The sequence below is a fragment of the Narcine bancroftii genome, chromosome 8 (genome assembly GCF_036971445.1).
Source record: "Narcine bancroftii isolate sNarBan1 chromosome 8, sNarBan1.hap1, whole genome shotgun sequence".
NCBI lineage: Eukaryota > Metazoa > Chordata > Chondrichthyes > Torpediniformes > Narcinidae > Narcine > Narcine bancroftii.
In genome coordinates this window covers 128,763,250-128,775,360 of record NC_091476.1, presented here as the reverse complement: position 1 = coordinate 128,775,360, position 12,111 = coordinate 128,763,250, and positions in this window count along the sequence as shown.

Sequence of the window (12,111 nt, the reverse complement as noted above, 5' to 3'; positions counted from 1 at the left end):
TATGGGGAATCAGAGGTGGGGCATCAGAGGTTGTGAATCACAGATGGGGAATCAGAGGCGGGGAATCAGAGGCATGGAATCAGATGCGGGGAATCAGAGGCGGGGATTCAGAGCTGGGGAATCAGAAGCGGGGAATCAGAGTTGGGGAATCAGAGGCGGGGAATCAGATATGGGGAATCAAAGGCGGGGAATCAGAGCTGGGTAATCTGAGGCAGGGAATCAGAGTTGGGGATTCAGAGGCGGGGAATCAGATATGGGGAAACAGAGGCGGGGAATCAGAGGCGGGCAAACAGAGGCGGGGAATTAGATATGGGGAATCAGAGGTAGGGAATCAGAGGTGGTGAATCAGTGATGGGGAATCACAGGCGGGGAATCAGAGGCAGGGAATAGAACGCGGGGAATCAGAGGCAGGGAATCAGAGCTGGGGAATCAGAGGCGGGGAATCATAGTTGGGAATCAGAGGCAGGAATCAGATATGGGGAAACAGAGGTGGGGAATCAGAGGCGGGGAAACAGAGGCGGGGAATCAGATATGGGGAATCGGATGCAGGGAATCAGAGGCGGGGAATCAGAGCTGGGGAATCAGAGGCGGGGAATCAGAGTTGGGGCATCAGAGGTAGGGAATTAGATATAGGGAAACAGAGGCGGGGAATCAGAGGCGGGGAAACAGAGGCGGGGAATCAGATATGGGGAATCAGAGGTGGGGAATCAGAGGCAGGGAATCAGATGTGCGGAATCAGAGATGGGGAATCAGAGGCAGGGAATCAGAATCAGAAGCGGGGAATCAGAGGCCGGGAATCAGAGGCCGGGAATCAGATGCTGGGAATAAGAGGCCGGGAATCAGAGGAGGGGAATCAGAGTCCGGGAATCAGAGATGGGGATTCAGAGGCGGGGAATCAGATATGGAGAATCAGAGATGGGGAATCAGAGGCGGGGAATCAGAGGCAGGGAATCGGACGCCGGGAATCAGAGGCGGGGAATCAGAGCTGGGGAATCAGAGGCGGGGAATCAGAGTTGGGGAATCAGAGGCGGGGAATCAGATATGGGGAAATAGAGGCGGGGAATCAGATATGGGGAATCAGAGGTGTGGAATCAGAGGTTGGGAATCAGAGGCAGGGAATCAGAGGCGGGAAAACAGAGGCGGGGAATCAGATATGGGGAATCAGAGGTGGCGAATCAAAGGCGGTGAAACAGAGATGGGGAATCAGGGCAGGGAATCAGAGGCAGGGAATCAGAGCTGGGGAAACAGAGGCGGGGAATCAGATATGGGAAATCAAAGGTGGGGAATCAGGGGCGGGGAATCAGTGGCAGGGAATCAGAGCTGGGGAATCAGAGGTGGGGAATCAGAGCTGGGGAAACAGAGGCGGGGAATCAGATATGGGGAATCAGAGGTGGAGAATCAGGGGCGGGGAATCAGTGGCAGGGAATCAGAGGCCGGGAATAAAAGGCGGGGAATCAGAGCTGGGGAATCAGAGGCGGGGAATCAGAGTTGGGGAATCAGAGGAGGGGAATCAGATATGGGGACACAGAGGCCGGGAATCAGAGGCAGGGTAACAGAGGCGGGGAATCAGATATGGGGAATCAGAGGTGGGGAATTAGAGGTTGCGAATCAGAGGCGGGGAAACAGAGGCGGGGAATCAAATATAGGGAATCAGAGGTGGGGAATCAGAGGTTGTGAATCAGAGATGGGGAATCAAGGCGGGGAATCAGAGGCAGGGAATCAGACGCGGGGAATCAGAGGCGGGGATTCAGAGCTGGGGAATCGGAGGCGGTGAATCAGAGTTGGGGAATCAGAGGCAGGGAATCAGATATGGGGAATCAGAGGCGGGGAATCAGAGGCGGGGAAACAGAGGCGGGGAATCAGATATGGGGAATCAGAATTGGGGAATCAGGGGCAGGGAATCAGTGGCAGGGAATCAGAGGCGGGGAATCAGAGGCGGGGAATCAGAGGCAGGGAATCAGACACGGGGAATCGGAGGCGGGGAATCAGAGATGGGGAATCAGAGGCGGGGAATCAGAGGCAGGTAATCGTACTCCGGGAATCAGAGTCGGGGAATCAGAGCTGGGGAATCAGAGGCGGGGAATCAGAGTTGGGGAATCAGAGGTGGGGAATCAGATATGGGGAAATAGAGGCGGGGAATCAGATATGGGGAATCAGAGGTGTGGAATCAGAGGTTGGGAATCAGAGGCAGGGAATCAGAGTCGGGGAAACAGAGGCGGGGAATCAGATATGGGGAATCAGAGGTGGGGAAACCGAGGTTGGGAATCAGAGGCAGGGAATCAGAGGCGGGGAATCAGAGGCGGGGAATCAGAGGAAGGGAATCAGATGTGTGGAATCGGAGATGGGGAATCAGAGGCAGGGAATCAGAGGCGGGGAATCAGAGGCGGGGAATCAGAGGCCGGGAATCAGATATGGGGAAACAGAGGCGGGGAATCCGAGGCGGGGAAACAGAGGCGGGGAATCAGATATGGGGAATCAGAGGTGGGGAATCAGAGGTTGGGAATCAGAGGCAGGGAATCAGAGGCTTGGAATCAGATGCAGGGAATCAGATGCGGGGAATCAGAGGCGGGGAATCAGAGCTGGGGAATCAGAGGTGGGGAATCAGATTTGGGGAATCAGAGGCGGGGACTTAGATATTGGGAAACAGAGGCGGGGAATCAGAGGCGGGGAAACCCAGGCGGGGAATCAGAGGCGGGGAATCAGAGCTGGTGAATCAGAGGCAAGGAATCAGATGTGCGGAATCAGAGATGGGGAATCAGAGGCAGGGAATCAGAATCAGAAGCCGGGAATCAGAGGCCGGGAATCAGAGGCCGGAATCAGATGCTGGGAATCAGAGGCCTGGAATCAGAGGCGGGGAATCAGAGGCAGGGAATCAGATGCGGGGAATCAGAGGCGGGGAATCAGAGCTGGGGAATCAGAGGTGGGGTATTAGAGTTGGGGAATCAGAGGCGGGGAATCAGATATGGGGAAACAGAGGTGGGGAATCAGAGGCGGGGAAACAGAGGCAGGGAATCAGATATGGGGAATCAGGGGTGGGGAATCAGAGATGGGGAATCAGAGGCGGTGAATCAGAGATGGGGAATCAGAGGCGGGGAATCAGAGGCAGGAAATCAGACACGGGGATTCAGAGGCTGGGAATCAGACGGGGGGAATCAAAGGCGGGGAATCAGAGCTGGGGAATCAGAGGCAGGGAATCAGAGGCGGGGAATCAGATATGGGGAATCAGAGGCTGGGATTCAGAGGCGGGGAATCAGAGGCAGGGAATCAGACACGGGGAATCAGAGGTGGGGAATCAGAGATGGGGAATCAGAGGCGGGGAATCAGAGTCAGGGAATCAGACGCGATGAATCTGAGGCGGGGAATCAGAGCTGGGGAATCAGAGGTGGGGAATCAGAGTTGGGGAATCAGAGGCAGGGAATCGGATGTGCGGATTCAGAGATGGGGAATCAGATGTGTGGAATCAGAGGAATCAGAGATGGGGAATCAGAGTCGGGGAATCAGAGGCAGGAAATCAGACACGGGGCTTCAGAGGCAGGGAATCAGACGGGGGGAATCAAAGGCGGGGAATCAGAGCTGGGGAATCAGAGGCAGGGAATCAGAGTTGGGGATTCAGAGACGGGGAATCAGATATGGGGAAACAGAGGCGGGGAATCAGAGGCGGGCAAACAGAGGCGGGGAATTAGATATGGGGAATCAGAGGTGGGGAATCAGAGGTGGTGAATCAGTGATGGGGAATCACAGGCGGGGAATCAGAGGCAGGGAATAGAACGCAGGGAATCAGACGCAGGGAATCAGAGCTGGGGAATCAGAGGCGGGGAATCATAGTTGGGAATCAGAGGCGGGAAATCAGATATCGGGAAACTGAGGCGGGGAATCAGAGGCGGGGAAACAGAGGCGGGGAATCAGATATGGGGAATCGGATGCGGGGAATCAGAGGCGGGGAATCAGAGCTGGGGAATCAGAGGCGGGGAATCAGAGTTGGGGCATCAGAGGTGGGGAATTAGATATAGGGAAACAGAGGCGGGAAATCAGAGGCGGGGAAACAGAGGCGGGGAATCAGATATGGGGAATCAGAGGTGGGGAATCAGAGGCAGGGAATCAGATGTGCGGAATCAGAGATGGGGAATCAGAGGCAGGGAATCAGAATCAGAAGCGGGGAATCAGAGGCCGGGAATCAGAGGCCGGGAATCAGATGCTGGGAATAAGAGGCCGGGAATCAGAGGTGGGGAATCAGAGTCCGGGAATCAGAGATGGGGATTCAGAGGCGGGGAATGAGATATGGAGAATCAGAGGCGGGGAATCAGAAGCCGGGAAACAGAGGTGGGGAATCAGATATGGGGAATCAGAGGTGGCGAATCAAAGGCGGTGAATCAGAGATGGGGAATCAGAGGCGGGGAATCAGAGGCAGGGAATCAGATGCGGGGAATCAGAGGCGGGGAATCAGAGCTGGCGAATCAGAGGCGGGGAATCAGAGGTGGGCAATCAGAGGCGGGGAATCAGATATGGGGAATCAGAGGCGGGGAATCAGAGGCGGGGAAACAGAGGCGGGGAATCAAATATAGGGAATCAGAGGTGGGGAATCAGAGGTTGTGAATCAGAGATGGGGAATCAAGGCGGGGAATCAGAGGCAGGGAATCAGACACGGGGAATCAGAGGCGGGGATTCAGAGCTGGGGAATCAGAGGCGGGGAATCAGAGTTGGGGAGTCAGAGGCAGGGAATCAGATATGGGGAATCAGAGGCGGGGAATCAGAGGCGGGGAAACAGAGGCGGGGAATCAGATATGGGGAATCAGAGGTGGGGAATCAGGGGCAGGGAATCAGTGGCAGGGAATCAGAGGCGGGGAATCAGAGGCGGGGAATCAGAGGCAGGGAATCAGACACGGGGAATCAGAGGCGGGGAATCAGAGATGGGGAATCAGAGGCGGGGAATCAGAGGCAGGGAATCGGACGCCGGGAATCAGAGTCGGGGAATCAGAGCTGGGGAATCAGAGGCGGGGAATCAGAGTTGGGGAATCAGAGGCGGGGATTCAGATATGGGGAAATAGAGGCGGGGAATCAGATATGGGGAATCAGAGGTGTGGAATCAGAGGTTGGGAATCAGAGGAAGGGAATCAGAGTCGGGGAAACAGAGGCGGGGAATCAGATATGTGGAATCAGAGGTGGCGAATCAAAGGTGGTGAAACAGAGATGGGGAATCAGGGCAGGGAATCAGAGGCAGGGAATCAAACACGGAGAATCAGAGCTGGGGAATCAGAGGCGGGGAATCAGAGTTGGGAATCAGAGGCGGGGAATCAGAGGCGGGGAAACAGAGGCGGGGAATCAGATATGGGGAATCAGAGGTGGGGAATCAGAGGTTGGGAATCAGAGGCAGGGAATCAGAGGTGGGGAATCAGAGGCGGGGAATCAGAGGAAGGGAATCAGATGTGCGGAATCGGAGAAGGGGAATCAGAGGCAGGGAATCAGAGGCGGGGAATCAGAGGCGGGGAATCAGACACGGGGAATCAGACACGGGGAATCAGAGGTGGGGAATCAGAGATGGGGAATCAGAGGCGGTGAATCAGAGATGGGGAATCAGAGGCGGGGATTCAGAGGCAGGAAATCAGACACGGGGATTCAGAGGCTGGGAATTAGACGGGGGGAATCAAAGGCGGGGAATCAGAGCTGGGGAATCAGAGGCAGGGAATCAGAGGCGGGGAATCAGATATGGGGAATCAGAGGCTGGGATTCAGAGGCGGGGAATCAGAGGCAGGGAATCAGACACGGGGAATCAGAGGTGGGGAATCAGAGATGGGGAATCAGAGGTGGGGAATCAGAGGCAGGGAATCAGACGCGGGGAATCTGAGGCGGGGAATCAGAGCTGGGGAATCAGAGGTGGGGAATCAGAGTTGGGGAATCAGAGGCAGGGAATCGGATGTGCGGAATCAGAGATGGGGAATCAGATGTGGGGAATCAGAGGAATCAGAGATGGGGAATCAGAGGCGGGGAATCAGAGGCAGGAAATCAGACACGGGGATTCAGAGGCTGGGAATCAGACGGGGGGAATCAAAGGCGGGGAATCAGAGCTGGGGAATCAGAGGCAGGGAATCAGAGTTGGGGATTCAGAGACGGGGAATCAGATATGGGGAAACAGAGGCGGGGAATCAGAGGCGGGCAAACAGAGGCGGGGAATTAGATATGGGGAATCAGAGGTGGGGAATCAGAGGTGGTGAATCAGAGGTGGGGAATCAGAGGCAGGGAATAGAACGCAGGGAATCAGACGCAGGGAATCAGAGCTGGGGAATCAGAGGCGGGGAATCATAGTTGGGAATCAGAGGCGGGGATTCAGATATGGGGAAACAGAGGCGGGGAATCAGAGGCGGAGAAACAGATGCGGGGAATCAGATATGGGGAATCGGATGCGGGGAATCAGAGGCGGGGAATCAGAGCTGGGGAATCAGAGGCGGGGAATCAGAGTTGGGGCATCAGAGGTGGGGAATTAGATATAGGGAAACAGAGGTGGGAAATCAGAGGCTCGGGAAACAGAGGCGGGGAATCAGATATGGAGAATCAGAGGTGGGGAATCTGAGGCAGGGAATCAGATGTGCGGAATCAGAGATGGGGAATCAGAGGCAGGGAATCAGAATCAGAAGCGGGGAATCAGAGGCCGGGAATCAGAGGCCGGGAATCAGATGCTGGGAATAAGAGGCCGGGAATCAGAGGTGGGGAATCAGAGTCCGGGAATCCGAGATGGGGATTCAGAGGCGGGGAATGAGATATGGAGAATCAGAGGCGGGGAATCAGAGGCCGGGAAACAGAGGTGGGGAATCAGATATGGGGAATCAGTGATGGCGAATCAAAGGCGGTGAATCTGAGATGGGGAATCAGAGGCGGGGAATCAGAGGCAGGGAATCAGATGCGGGGAATCAGAGGCGGGGAATCAGAGCTGGCGAATCAGAGGCGGGGAATCAGAGGTGGGCAATCAGATGCGGGGAATCAGATATGGGGAATCAGAGGCGGGGAATCAGAGGCGGGGAAACAGAGGCGGGGAATCAAATATAGGGAATCAGAGGTGGGGAATCAGAGGTTGTGAATCAGAGATGGGGAATCAAGGCGGGGAATCAGAGGCAGGGAATCAGACACGGGGAATCAGAGGCGGGGATTCAGAGCTGGGGAATCAGAGGCGGGGAATCAGAGTTGGGGAATCAGAGGCAGGGAATCAGATATGGGGAATCAGAGGCGGGGAATCAGAGGAGGGGAAACAGAGGCGGGGAATCAGATATGGGGAATCAGAGGTGGGGAATCAGGGGCAGGGAATCAGTGGCAGGGAATCAGAGGCGGGGAATCAGAGGCGGGGAATCAGAGGCAGGGAATCAGACACGGGGAATCAGAGGCGGGGAATCAGAGATGGGGAATCAGAGGCGGGGAATCAGAGGCAGGGAATCGGACGCCGGGAATCAGAGTCGGGGAATCAGAGCTGGGGAATCAGAGGCGGGGAATCAGAGTTGGGGAATCAGAGGCGGGGAATCAGATATGGGGAAATAGAGGCGGGGAATCAGATATGGGGAATCAGAGGTGTGGAATCAGAGGTTGGGAATCAGAGGAAGGGAATCAGAATCGGGGAAACAGAGGCGGGGAATCAGATATGTGGAATCAGAGGTGGCGAATCAAAGGCGGTGAAACAGAGATGGGGAATCAGGGCAGGGAATCAGAGGCAGGGAATCAAACACGGGGAATCAGAGCTGGGGAATCAGAGGCGGGGAATCAGAGTTGGGAATCAGAGGCGGGGAATGAGAGGCGGGGAAACAGAGGCGGGGAATCAGATATGGGGAATCAGAGGTGGGGAATCAGAGGTTGGGAATCAGAGGCAGGGAATCAGAGGCGGGGAATCAGAGGCGGGGAATCAGAGGAAGGGAATCAGATGTGCGGAATCGGAGATGGGGAATCAGAGGCAGGGAATCAGAGGCGGGGAATCAGAGGCGGGGAATCAGAGGCCGGGAATCAGATATGGGGAAACTGAGGCGGGGAATCCGAGGCGGGGAAACAGAGTCGGGGAATCAGATATGGGGAATCAGAGGTGGGGAATCAGAGGTTGGGAATCAGAGGCAGGGAATCAGAGGCTTGGAATCAGATGCAGGGAATCAGATGCGGGGAATCAGAGGCGGGGAATCAGAGCTGGGGAATCAGAGGTGGGGAATCAGATTTGGGGAATCAGAGGTGGGGACTTAGATATTGGGAAACAGAGGCGGGGAATCAGAGGCGGGGAAACAGAGGCAGGGAATCAGATATGGGGAATCAGAGGCGGGGAATCAGAGGTGGGGAATCATAGGCAGGGAATCGGATGTGCGGAATCAGAGATGGGGAATCAGAGGCCGGGAATCAGAGGTGGTGAATCAGAGATGGGGAATCAGAGGCGGGGAATCAGAGGCAGGGTATCAGACGCGGGGAATCAGAGGTGGGCAATCAGAGGCGGGGAATCAGATATGGGGAATCAGAGGCGGGGAATCAGAGGCGGGGAAACAGAGGCGGGGAATCAGATATGGGGAATCAGAGGTGGGGCATCAGAGGTTGTGAATCACAGATGGGGAATCAGAGGCGGGGAATCAGAGGCATGGAATCAGATGCGGGGAATCAGAGGCGGGGATTCAGAGCTGGGGAATCAGAAGCGGGGAATCAGAGTTGGGGAATCAGAGGCGGGGAATCAGATATGGGGAATCAAAGGCGGGGAATCAGAGCTGGGTAATCTGAGGCAGGGAATCAGAGTTGGGGATTCAGAGGCGGGGAATCAGATATGGGGAAACAGAGGCGGGGAATCAGAGGCGGGCAAACAGAGGCGGGGAATTAGATATGGGGAATCAGAGGTAGGGAATCAGAGGTGGTGAATCAGTGATGGGGAATCACAGGCGGGGAATCAGAGGCAGGGAATAGAACGCGGGGAATCAGAGGCAGGGAATCAGAGCTGGGGAATCAGAGGCGGGGAATCATAGTTGGGAATCAGAGGCAGGAATCAGGTATGGGGAAACAGAGGCGGGGAATCAGAGGCGGGGAAACAGAGGCGGGGAATCAGATATGGGGAATCGGATGCAGGGAATCAGAGGCGGGGAATCAGAGCTGGGGAATCAGAGGCGGGGAATCAGAGTTGGGGCATCAGAGGTGGGGAATTAGATGTAGGGAAACAGAGGCGGGGAATCAGAGGCGGGGAAACAGAGGCGGGGAATCAGATATGGGGAATCAGAGGTGGGGAATCAGAGGCAGGGAATCAGATGTGCGGAATCAGAGATGGGGAATCAGAGGCAGGGAATCAGAATCAGAAGCGGGGAATCAGAGGCCGGGAATCAGAGGCCGGGAATCAGATGCTGGGAATAAGAGGCCGGGAATCAGAGGAGGGGAATCAGAGTCCGGGAATCAGAGATGGGGATTCAGAGGCGGGGAATCAGATATGGAGAATCAGAGATGGGGAATCAGAGGCGGGGTATCAGAGGCAGGGAATCGGACGCCGGGAATCAGAGGCGGGGAATCAGAGCTGGGGAATCAGAGGCGGGGAATCAGAGTTGGGGAATCAGAGGCGGGGAATCAGATATGGGGAAATAGAGGCGGGGAATCAGATATGGGGAATCAGAGGTGTGGAATCAGAGGTTGGGAATCAGAGGCAGGGAATCAGAGGCGGGGAAACAGAGGCGGGGAATCAGATATGGGGAATCAGAGGTGGCGAATCAAAGGCGGTGAAACAGAGATGGGGAATCAGGGCAGGGAATCAGAGGCAGGGAATCAGAGCTGGGGAAACAGAGGCGGGGAATCAGATATGGGAAATCAAAGGTGGGGAATCAGGGGCGGGGAATCAGTGGCAGGGAATCAGAGCTGGGGAATCAGAGGTGGGGAATCAGAGCTGGGGAAACAGAGGCGGGGAATCAGATATGGGGAATCAGAGGTGGAGAATCAGGGGCGGGGAATCAGTGGCAGGGAATCAGAGGCCGGGAATAAAAGGCGGGGAATCAGAGCTGGGGAATCAGAGGCGGGGAATCAGAGTTGGGGAATCAGAGGAGGGGAATCAGATATGGGGACACAGAGGCCGGGAATCAGAGGCAGGGTAACAGAGGCGGGGAATCAGATATGGGGAATCAGAGGTGGGGAATTAGAGGTTGCGAATCAGAGGCGGGGAAACAGAGGCGGGGAATCAAATATAGGGAATCAGAGGTGGGGAATCAGAGGTTGTGAATCAGAGATGGGGAATCAAGGCGGGGAATCAGAGGCAGGGAATCAGACGCGGGGAATCAGAGGCGGGGATTCAGAGCTGGGGAATCGGAGGCGGTGAATCAGAGTTGGGGAATCAGAGGCAGGGAATCAGATATGGGGAATCAGAGGCGGGGAATCAGAGGCGGGGAAACAGAGGCGGGGAATCAGATATGGGGAATCAGAATTGGGGAATCAGGGGCAGGGAATCAGTGGCAGGGAATCAGAGGCGGGGAATCAGAGGCGGGGAATCAGAGGCAGGGAATCAGACACGGGGAATCGGAGGCGGGGAATCAGAGATGGGGAATCAGAGGCGGGGAATCAGAGGCAGGTAATCGTACTCCGGGAATCAGAGTCGGGGAATCAGAGCTGGGGAATCAGAGGCGGGGAATCAGAGTTGGGGAATCAGAGGTGGGGAATCAGATATGGGGAAATAGAGGCGGGGAATCAGATATGGGGAATCAGAGGTGTGGAATCAGAGGTTGGGAATCAGAGGCAGGGAATCAGAGTCGGGGAAACAGAGGCGGGGAATCAGATATGGGGAATCAGAGGTGGGGAATCCGAGGTTGGGAATCAGAGGCAGGGAATCAGAGGCGGGGAATCAGAGGCGGGGAATCAGAGGAAGGGAATCAGATGTGCGGAATCGGAGATGGGGAATCAGAGGCAGGGAATCAGAGGCGGGGAATCAGAGGCGGGGAATCAGAGGCCGGGAATCAGATATGGGGAAACAGAGGCGGGGAATCCGAGGCGGGGAAACAGAGGCGGGGAATCAGATATGGGGAATCAGAGGTGGGGAATCAGAGGTTGGGAATCAGAGGCAGGGAATCAGAGGCTTGGAATCAGATGCAGGGAATCAGATGCGGGGAATCAGAGGCGGGGAATCAGAGCTGGGGAATCAGAGGTGGGGAATCAGATTTGGGGAATCAGAGGCGGGGACTTAGATATTGGGAAACAGATGTGCGGAATCAGAGATGGGGAATCAGAGGCAGGGAATCAGAATCAGAAGCAGGGAATCAGAGGCCGGGAATCAGAGGCCGGAATCAGATGCTGGGAATCAGAGGCCTGGAATCAGAGGCGGGGAATCAGAGGCAGGGAATCAGATGCGGGGAATCAGAGGCGGGGAATCAGAGCTGGGGAATCAGAGGTGGGTTATTAGAGTTGGGGAATCAGAGGCGGGGAATCAGATATGGGGAAACAGAGGTGGGGAATCAGAGGCGGGGAAACAGAGGCAGGGAATCAGATATGGGGAATCAGGGGTGGGGAATCAGAGATGGGGAATCAGAGGCGGTGAATCAGAGATGGGGAATCAGAGGCGGGGAATCAGAGGCAGGAAATCAGACACGGGGATTCAGAGGCTGGGAATCAGACGGGGGGAATCAAAGGCGGGGAATCAGAGCTGGGGAATCAGAGGCAGGGAATCAGAGGCGGGGAATCAGATATGGGGAATCAGAGGCTGGGATTCAGAGGCGGGGAATCAGAGGCAGGGAATCAGACACGGGGAATCAGAGGTGGGGAATCAGAGATGGGGAATCAGAGGCGGGGAATCAGAGTCAGGGAATCAGACGCGATGAATCTGAGGCGGGGAATCAGAGCTGGGGAATCAGAGGTGGGGAATCAGAGTTGGGGAATCAGAGGCAGGGAATCGGATGTGCGGATTCAGAGATGGGGAATCAGATGTGGGGAATCAGAGGAATCAGAGATGGGGAATCAGAGTCGGGGAATCAGAGGCAGGAAATCAGACACGGGGATTCAGAGGCTGGGAATCAGACGGGGGGAATCAAAGGCGGGGAATCAGAGCTGGGGAATCAGAGGCAGGGAATCAGAGTTGGGGATTCAGAGACGGGGAATCAGATATGGGGAAACAGAGGCGGGGAATCAGAGGCGGGCAAACAGAGGCGGGGAATT